The 10,046-nt window shown below is 30.8% G+C and overlaps 1 protein-coding gene across 8 annotated transcripts in view; it reads left to right on the top strand.

The window, feature by feature from the left end:
- LOC106679133 (small conductance calcium-activated potassium channel) overlaps positions 1-10,046 on the top strand; it is a gene marked incomplete at its 3' end in the record, with an annotated part of 993,499 nt that overhangs the window by 344,382 nt on the left and 639,071 nt on the right. For all 8 annotated transcript variants that reach the window (XM_067049033.1, XM_067049025.1, XM_067049039.1 and 5 more), the window contains 1 exon segment: positions 9,619-9,671.

Genomic DNA, 10,046 nt, shown 5'->3' on the forward strand with positions numbered 1-10,046 from the left:
GTAATTATTATGAAAAATAAAATCAATGTTACTAATTTATTTATTAAACCGACAAAAAAAGGACAATTAAGCAATAACAGTATATGCGTACTTTGAATATTGAATAAAAATAAAAATTAGCTTTAGGTCCGAAAGAAACACTAATTTTTTATTCCTTCTCCTATTATAGAATCTTTATTATAAAAAAAAATGAAGTAAATTTTCATGTTTTAGGTAGAGAAAATAATGAATTTCCGAAATAAGATGGAATTAAAAAAATTAAAGAAAATGTTTCATTTTCGAATAAAAATATCTTACTTTCCTTTTTACGTCTAACTTTATTTTCCTTTCACTTATTTTATGTCGGAGAAAACTCCTGAGTCCTCTTTCTAACAAATTTAATAACTAATTTCATCTACTTCTTCTGCTAAAGTTTATATAATCGATTGTAACTCTGCTTGCTGTAACTGTCCGACTCACTTCTTAATCAAACCTACTTAATAACCTACTTTCAGAGCCTATTATGTAAAGTGATCCCACTCTAGTTATAATGGGAGAGTTTTAATCACTTCCAAACTAGTCTACTTTTCATGACATCCATGAATTTTCGTCAAGTACCATTTATAAGTCACGTTTTCTGGCTATATGAAACTGTCAATTAACAAATTACAGATAAAATATTAGGAAAAACTTTTTCGGAAAAGTTTTAATGGGAGAACAATTATTTAATTAGTATTGAATAAGTGTGTAATTATTAGAGCATAATATCGATTGAGTTTATAATTTATTCGTTTATTTGTTAGGAGTAATTTTCAATATTGAATTGTAAAACATGGATTTAAAAGATCTTGTTGGGTATATAATATAAAGATCGTGTGAAATATTAATATTCCGTATAATACACAGAGTTTATTGGGCCTCCCATTATACATTTTCACCTGCCTAATCTCTAAAATTTTTTGAATTTTCAATTTGTTTTGGGTTAAAATAGTGGCACGTAGTCTATCTCCTGAGATTATTGTTTTTTTTTTAAACGTTCTCCTGCAATTCTTTCTTATCCTACTATTCAAGTAAACAACCCACCCCAAATACCGGTCGAAATAGATCCAGCGCCCAATACCTCACGAGGAGCGTAACCATACTCAACAGCCAGGACACTTTAGCGCTTCGAGTCATACAAACTACCCAGCTCTTGATCCACTTTCACATCCACATCTCAACTGCAATCCAACCGATATAAACTCTAATATATCATCCTTCCTGTTGGATCACAAAAATACTATAAATCCGCTTATCTCCCACGCTGACTACAAAGCCCCTAGTTATCCTTTTGTGGAACACTAATGGACTACATAACCACCGTGACGAACTCAATATATTTCTCCACAACAAACACATAGATATTGCAATGTTCACAGTAACTCACTTTACTCAACGGTAACATTTCTACATCCGTGACTACATTACTTACAGATCAGACCCCCCCAGAGAACACTTCACAAGCCAGGTCTTGCATCCTTATCCCATTCCCTCATTCCTTCCACTCCAACTGACGCTATCCAAGCAACCTCTGTAATCATTTCAACTCGTCCTTTCCACTTAACATTATCAGCTGTATTCTGCTCCCCTGGTAATTCCCTTTCCTATAACCACCTTGCCTTTCTATTCCGATCTTTCGGATCGCGTTTCATTGCTGGAGGAGACTACAATCAAACATCAACGATGTCGTACATCCAACACTCGTAGTAATATCCTTTTCCGAGTCACTACCTCTAATAGTTATTCTATCTGAGTCCTACTTATTGGCCTACACTTATCAAGAAACGTCCTGATATCTGAGATATATTTATCACCTCCCTAATTTCTTGTTCCCGGATCATTATCGAATCTATAAATGACCTGTCCTCAGACCACAATCCAGTTATCCTTTTCTTACATTCAAGCCTCGTTCCTAAGTCCTCTCCTCCCTCATTGATTAAAGGACGAATTGACTGAGACAAATTTTGTAATGGTTTGCTAAACACGCTGAACTTAAAAACTCAACTTAAGACTAAACATAACATTGACGAAGCAATAAAAAACTTTACAGCATCTATAAGAATCTGCATAAACGACAACATGACGACCAGTAAAATTAATGATACCATACGTACTAACTTGCCACAGCACATTCGCATCGTATTAAAGAAAAAACGCAGAACAGGAGTGAAGTGGCACAGAACTAGATACCCAACAGATAAAATATATACTACATTAACAAACAAACTCGAAACAGAACTTAAAAAATTCAAAATACAAAATTTAACAAACTTAACTCAAAACATCACGACTGCTGACAAATCTTTTTTATTATCTTCCTCATGTCTGTTATGACCTGTTCTTTTAATTGGTTTTCTCTTATTCTCTTTCACTTTTTGTCAGCACCCTTTACTAATATATGTGATATTTCCGAATTTAATAATAGAAAATATTATACTATATAAATATACTTTATAAGTTCGAATGAATTAAGACTTATATTATTACTTAAATAATGATTTTTTCCCTAACGTTGCTAATTAGTGATAGTTCATGTATGTTCCATCATAAAGATATTACAGCTGCAATCACCAAGCAATTTACTAATTAATGTTCAATATTTCAGATCCAATCAATCTTCGTTACGACAAGCAAAAACGATATTCGAAAGTCGTTAAATACATAACACAACGTAACGCTAGACTTCTATAGGAATAAAATTACAAGCTGAATCCTCTAAGGGGGGCAAAATTACACCCTTCCCAGATGGATGTGAAGGGTGGAATTGAAAGTGGTTGACTCAGGCTCAAAAGATGAATGGTACTTAAAACTGTTCCAAGTAATCTCGTTTCTCACAATAAGACCTCTCTCTGTTCCATCCGCCTCCTAACAACTTCAGAATCATTTATTTATTTAACTAAAAGCTCTTTCAATTCGAACTCGACGAATTCAATTTTCTCCTTGAAATACGAGTTTTATAAAAAGCGATGTAGAATCAAATATCTGTGTTTTAGACAAGAGTTTTTGCTGTAATTATTTTAATGGATATTATTAAGAAAGCACCCATCATTGGAGGTAGGATGATTAGGTTTATTTAAAATAATCTGCGCATGGGTTCTACGCATGCGAACAATTTAAACACCCCAAAGAATAAAATAGATTCAACATGTATTAATAGATACCGGATTTTTGTGCTGTATAAAACCGAAAAACGTGCAGTCAAAACTCAAAATGTAATTAAATATCCAAATCCTATAATCATCAGCTTTATTATTTTTAATATTTAATATTAGTACATTAAAAGCTTGCCTAACACTATTTGGATAAAACTAAACACACTAACTACTCTCTACATTTATTTATTATTAATATATTCATAGAATCTAAACTACTCAAATTAAAAACCTAAAATTTTGTCAGTGATTGAAGATCTGTGAGAATGTACCAAATAATTTCATATTCCTACTATGAGGGTTGGCAAATTTTTAATTTATTATAGATAGCTCAATTTTGAGTTTTAGAATATGTAAAATATGCAAGTCCATTTTTTAATAAGGAGTATGTATTAATATTTTTCCAAGCAAAATTTTTTTTTGATTTCTCCTAGAATTTCACATAGCATGTCATTCCGCTTAGTTTTTCAATTGTGTATATACCTACGAATATATCTGTTACACAATAGCTAATATGAAATTAGACAATGTAGAAAAAAGGTTTGATTTAAAGTGTACAAGTATATTCACAGTGATCAGACAGTGAATTTTTTATATGAAATAATATACATATATACATAAAGTTGCATAATATTATAATAAATTTTAGTGCTGCAAATCATGAATGGTCAACAGTGCTGTACAATCTAAGGAAGCACTGCAACTAGACCAACGGTTGTGCAAGGCAACGATTTGGTCGGAATTACGCTCGACTGTTAGATTTTTTTTCAATTAAGGGTACCCACTTTATGAGTCTAGGTGTGTTCAGAGGACTTTCAAACTCACAGGGTTGACTCACAGCTTCAGCAACAGAATAAATAATTAGCTTCCATAGCCGGATTCGAATCCGTGTCGTTTTTAGTTGTACATTGCCCTATCACTGAGCCACTCTGCTTCACAAGATAATATAAAAAAATAAAATTGAAATATTGCTCGACACAACAATGTCAGGCGGAAGAATAAAAGGCTTGAGGTTCAATCTAAATTAAAAACAATAACACAGAAGGTCTCTATAACAAGCTTTTTATAGGTAGACCTTTTCAGAGTTATCTGAAACCTCTGGTTAATACTATTAAGCACATCGATCACTTGTGTTTTATTTTTATCTTTAGGTTGAATTCGACTGTTCGTATTATCAATGCATTACTTTATCTCAAATTTTTTAATTGCAAACAGAAAATTAAAAAAAATAAATAAATAAAATGATTACAAATTAGCACACATGCCTGCAAAATATGAGAATCTTGAGCTGATTCTTTAATTTTTATTAAGCATTAATTTTTATTAAATAAAAAAAATCATGATTTAACCAAAAAAGAGTAAACAGTTCAATTTTGAGCTTAATAAATTAAGCATTAATGTTATTTGAGTATCTTTTCTATTATTCGAATTCCTGTCAACATTTGGCTGAATTCGAAGCGAGGAACCAAAGATGCAATTACTTCAAAATCAGCTCACTGAATCGTCAGCCAATTATATATATTTTGGATGTTAAATTTAAAAATTTACACAATAAGTCTTATCAATAATCTATTCAATATTTTTATATTTGCTCTAATATTCTAACACTAACATGGTATGTATTTTTTTATTAAGTGCGGTGACCGGCATCAAATGTCAGATCAAATATTCCACATGTTTTGGTCCGAGCCATACATATATATAATGTAAGCCTTCGATACAGTTTTTTTTAACACTCTTCCGGTCATAAATAAAATCGACCGGACGTAAAGAAAAAACTTCATGGGTCATGTCATATCAAGAGAACCCCGTCGTATCGTTTACTCAACTATCGATTCATACTACATGCATCGACTAAGTATATTTGATATTAAAATATCCATCTCAATGCCCGTGTAATGTAATTAATTAATAATAAAATTATTTAATGATAATGCTTGTCTAATTTCTTCTCGTCATAACCCTTTAACTTTTCTTTTACAATTGAATCCCCGAGAAAAATCTATTTTATAAAAATCTAAACTATACCTATTATTTGAAAAGTAATTTCATTCGCTACAAAAACAAAATAAGCCCTAAATAAATCATTGTAATTAGTCCATTATTAGCAAAGATATAGCTTATAGAACTTTTAAATATTTTTTACAAGTTTCTATGAAAACTCATTCACATTTCGTATTAGTTATTCGAATGACTCTAAAACTATACATTCCACGGAAAAATCTCATTGACCTTGATAATTCAATTGTCTACAAATTTTAACAGAACTGATACTAATGAAGATACACTGACCTTTTTTTGTACTGAGCTTTACACCATAACCAGCTATATAAGTTGTAAGTTGTGTGAGTGGATAAACCAGATAATTTATATGTTGTTATTTACTTATCCTATTAATAATTGATTTAAATAATAAAATATTGTGTAATTATTAATGGAGCTTTGCTATATCTTCGTCCTGAAATAGGTAATCGAAAAACGATGGTGAGTAGATCAGGATATGCATGGCTTATTTATATATTTTAATCAGGTTATTATTCCGTAGAGAGAAACTGAGATAGAATACCCAGGGGAGTTATAACAGTTACCTTTGAAGTTAGAACAGTTCCGAGGCAAGGAGATAGACTCTCACAGATGCTATTAAACTCAGCTAAAAACTCTAGAAAAAAAGTGATTAGAAGAACTTCGCGCAAACGTATCCCACTATTTACGTACGCCAAAATGAAATATAAAATCCTGGCGTACGTGGACGACATTGCGGTCCTAGAAAGTAACCAAAATGATATGGAAAGTCTTGCAAAGACTCTAGAGGAAGTTGGATTGCAAGTAAATGAAGACAAAACAAAGTATTCGTTTTTAAGCCAAAAAATCCTCCTTGACAACATGGTCTGCGTGGACGGGAAGACTTAAGCTCTAACATGTACCCAAGAAAACAGAATCGAGAAATCTGAACGGAAAGTCCTCTGTACACGATCGATCTGGAAAAGAACTGACAGTCAACTGCTTGCAGAAATTGTTCAGTCAATATCTCATGATGTGAAGGCCAAGTAGGTTAGGATGAGTAAAACGTATGGCTCGAAGCAATCGATCAGGACGCATCTACACAACAATGAATTCCAGTATAGTTGGGAAAAGACTACGTGGGAGGCCAAAAACTAGATGGATAGACAGAATCAACAAATATATGAATGAACTGTATGCACCAAACTGGAAAGCAGTAGCCCAAGATAGGCAAGCGTGTAGAAGGCTGGTTCGGGTGGCCAAAGATCTACAAGGTCTTTAAAATCAAACAAAAAAAAAATAACAGACTTTGTATTTTTTTTTTTATTTTGTTTTCTTACCTTCAGGAACAATGAAAAAGGCATTTACAAACATATATGTATATACATATATACATATACCGCCTATTTCATTATCTTGTTTAGCCGGAATGGCATAAAGAATGGTTGCCGGGTCCGCTGAAGCCGGTTTGATGTGCCTACGGCCTATGAATTCCGGCACAGACTGGAGTTGGAGCTCCTCACATATTACTCTGTTCCTGGCCCGCTGGAGTGAAGTTCCTCTGACTATTCACCTCTGGAGGGAGTATTCATTTCATTGCTCTAATTTCAAAGTGTACGAGTAATTACTTAGTAGAGAAGGGGACAACTCTGGTTAAACCACAGTTACAGTGATTTTGTACTAAACTGGCACATATGCTGAATTGACGAGTTGTATCCTAAGCTCTGGAAACCAAATTTAATTATTTTAAACACAACAAAATATGATTACCACTTCTTGGCCAATATTAAAACTTCATAAAGATAAAACTTGATAAAGTATAATAGGTTACTGAAATATAAAACTTGGCCAAACCGGGCAATTTCCCCTCTTTAGCGTTTAAGTAAGTGGTCCGTTAGGGATAAATTGAGTTTCAGAGGTTTAAGTGGTTAAAAGCAGTTTGAGGTAAAACGAAAGGCAACACTAACAGAGAAAGCTATGCATAATTACTTTCTAATTGAACAACTGACTGGATCAACATTTTTAAAAAATTGTTTTTCCTGCTCGACCTCTGTCCTTTTTAGTCTCACTGATACTTCTATTTTATTATCAAGTTTTGTTTTTTTTAAAGTATTTTATATTACTGTTCTAAATGAATTTTGGCCACCACTAAACACTTACTAATTTATTTATAGTTTGTTTAGTATAACGTAAGAATCTGATAGATATTTTGATCAGTCGGAGGACTATTTCCTTTTTTTAATTTTTATGTATTTCAACATATTAAGCTGTTAGGTCAGAAAAAAAACAAAACAAATATAACTGTAAATCTTCTTTTACAAAGGTTGTAAGACTGATATAGAAAAACAATAATTCAAAACAAATAAGCTCATTTATGAAAATCATATTTTTTATTACTCACTTTTTTTGAAAACTAGAAAATCAAATGATGAACTGAATTTTTGTAATTTTAAGTGTTTTTCACACTAGAATTTTCTTACGTTTGAATAGAACAATTTTCTTTCTAATGTATAAGGTCATTTTTTTATATAACTCCTTTCTTTTAATATTTTTATTTCATACAATTTTGTCACTAACGTTTCAGAATAAAAAAATCCGAGAGTTTACTATCTTATAAAATAAACACCTTTATCAGTAGTTACTTCGTCATTTTGATATATATCCATAATTCTATGTTTCGATCACAGTTAACGTATATTTTTTTAAAAATTCATACTACATAAAAGTATCTTAGATTTACTATAATATTGAAATGGCTAGACTCATGACCCTAACTATAGCTCTATTGTTAACAGAAAAATAACTGCAAAAAATACTAACACCACAGGAACATCATTGCATAACAAAATATTGAAATTATTATTTTCAAAATGCTATGCTTTTAGAAAAAGGGGCTATCTAACAACTAAACATCAAAATTATTGTTTTTTTAAAATTTATTTATAGATATTTACAAAAAATATATACTGCAAGTATATTTGACGCTATTTATACAATGGCATGATGCAGACATCTTTCTAAGATCCTTAGAGGAGAAAATCACGAAGCCATTTTCTTCTCAGGTAACTAGGAGGAATTATCAGATAATGAAAAAAGTGGGCTTGGTTGGTTTGGAGGTTAATCATGGAATAGTACAAGAGCCGGGGGAAAAAAGGCAGTTATTTCACCCCAATTTTTGATTACTTTAATGAAAACTATGTATAATTACTAGTAAAAACTGAAGAGTCTGCCAAGTATAGGTAGGGGAAATAAAAAATGGTGGCTGTTTCAATACCTTAAAAAATATAAATTTTTCATTCGGAGCTCTATATCTTAAAAACTACCAACAACACTAGAAAATGTAATGGAACATTATTTGATGAAGAGTAAATTTGCTGAAATATTAGCCCTAATAGAGACATTTACTTCTAATAGTTCTCGAGATATAGCTTTTTAAAAAGCAACATTTCTTAAAAATCTAATGAAAGATTAGTAGTTAGTTAATTTATTTTGAGAAACCTATATCTCAGGAACTATGTGCCGTATAGATGTCTATTACCATTCAAATTAAATCTAGTTTAACGTACTATAAAGTAATTTATTACCTTTACCTTCGTAGGAATAGTAGTTTTCATGATATTTCCTTAAATAAATTGATTTATAGTTGTTCGGACTATAAGTTTGAGTTTTGGAAAACTTTATTTCTGAAACCATAGGACGTACGGATTTATATCAGCTCTCAAATTAAAGCTAGTTAAATTTACTATAAAATAGTTTATGACGTCTATCATTGTAGGAGTAGTAGTTTTTATGATATTTGACAAAATAAACTCAAACAGAGTAAAAACAAAATAAAGAAATATATTATGTTTGTTAACAATCTGTGTTTTTATCTAAATGAAATATTTCGTGAAAAACGTATTAGGCCGTTTGTCACTGAGACCTGAATTAAGAAAAATCTAGGCCCGAGTTTAGGTCTAAATGAAGACCTATTTTCTTCATCAACCCTAATACAAAATAATTAGTTTACATGAAGGTTACAATCATCTTCGTTGCAAATCCTTCTCTCCCCCCTCCACATACTAGGAAATCAGTTAAGGTAAGTATTTAATTTTCTGCAGGACCTGTCTTAGATTTTAGCTCAATCAAAGAAAAAAATTTTTTTTTAATAGGTGGATTAAATGTAGGTTTGCTATTTTTTATTTTAATATAGGAACATACAGGACTGTAGTGTATTTACTTTGGAATGACGAAAATGAATTTATTATCTATCCTCTCTCCCCTCGTATGTCATTTGAGTTATATTATCATTTCATTGTTATATCTATGGATGTGAAAGAAGTTCAACGTAAACGCAATATTAAATAATATATAAAACGAAATAATATTTTATGTATACTTCTACGTCTTTTTTTTATTATTATTTCAGTAAAAGAATATTTTTTTTACTTTTATTTTTATTTTTCAGGATGGGTTGTAAGGGAAGATGCAACGCTCTGATTTCGATCCTAAAAAAACTTGGTAAGTTTTTCGTTTTATTTTATTTATTTTTAATCTATATAGCTATGAATGTGATACTTATAAATATATTTTCACTTAACCTATAGGATAAGATGGTGACATTAATAAGGAATTTAACGATCCATAAAAACTATTAGCTTATTCCTTTGGTTCGTTCGTTTTTGTTTTATGGTGTAAAACGCATTACATTGTTGTATTAACATCGATGCATTTAAGCACAAATTTATTATAAATGTAAAGTTATTTACATATCTAAATAATATCAAAAATAGATAAAATAAGGTAAAACAAAAAAAAAATGAAACATTGTGAAATAAATTGAACAAAAAAAAATCATAATATTGTATCGTAAAAAAAAAAATCTTGATTAATTAT

Source organism: Halyomorpha halys, unplaced genomic scaffold, assembly GCF_000696795.3.
Source record: "Halyomorpha halys isolate HHAL.00 unplaced genomic scaffold, Hhal_1.1 Scaffold178.1, whole genome shotgun sequence".
Classification (NCBI taxonomy): Eukaryota; Metazoa; Arthropoda; class Insecta; order Hemiptera; family Pentatomidae; genus Halyomorpha; species Halyomorpha halys.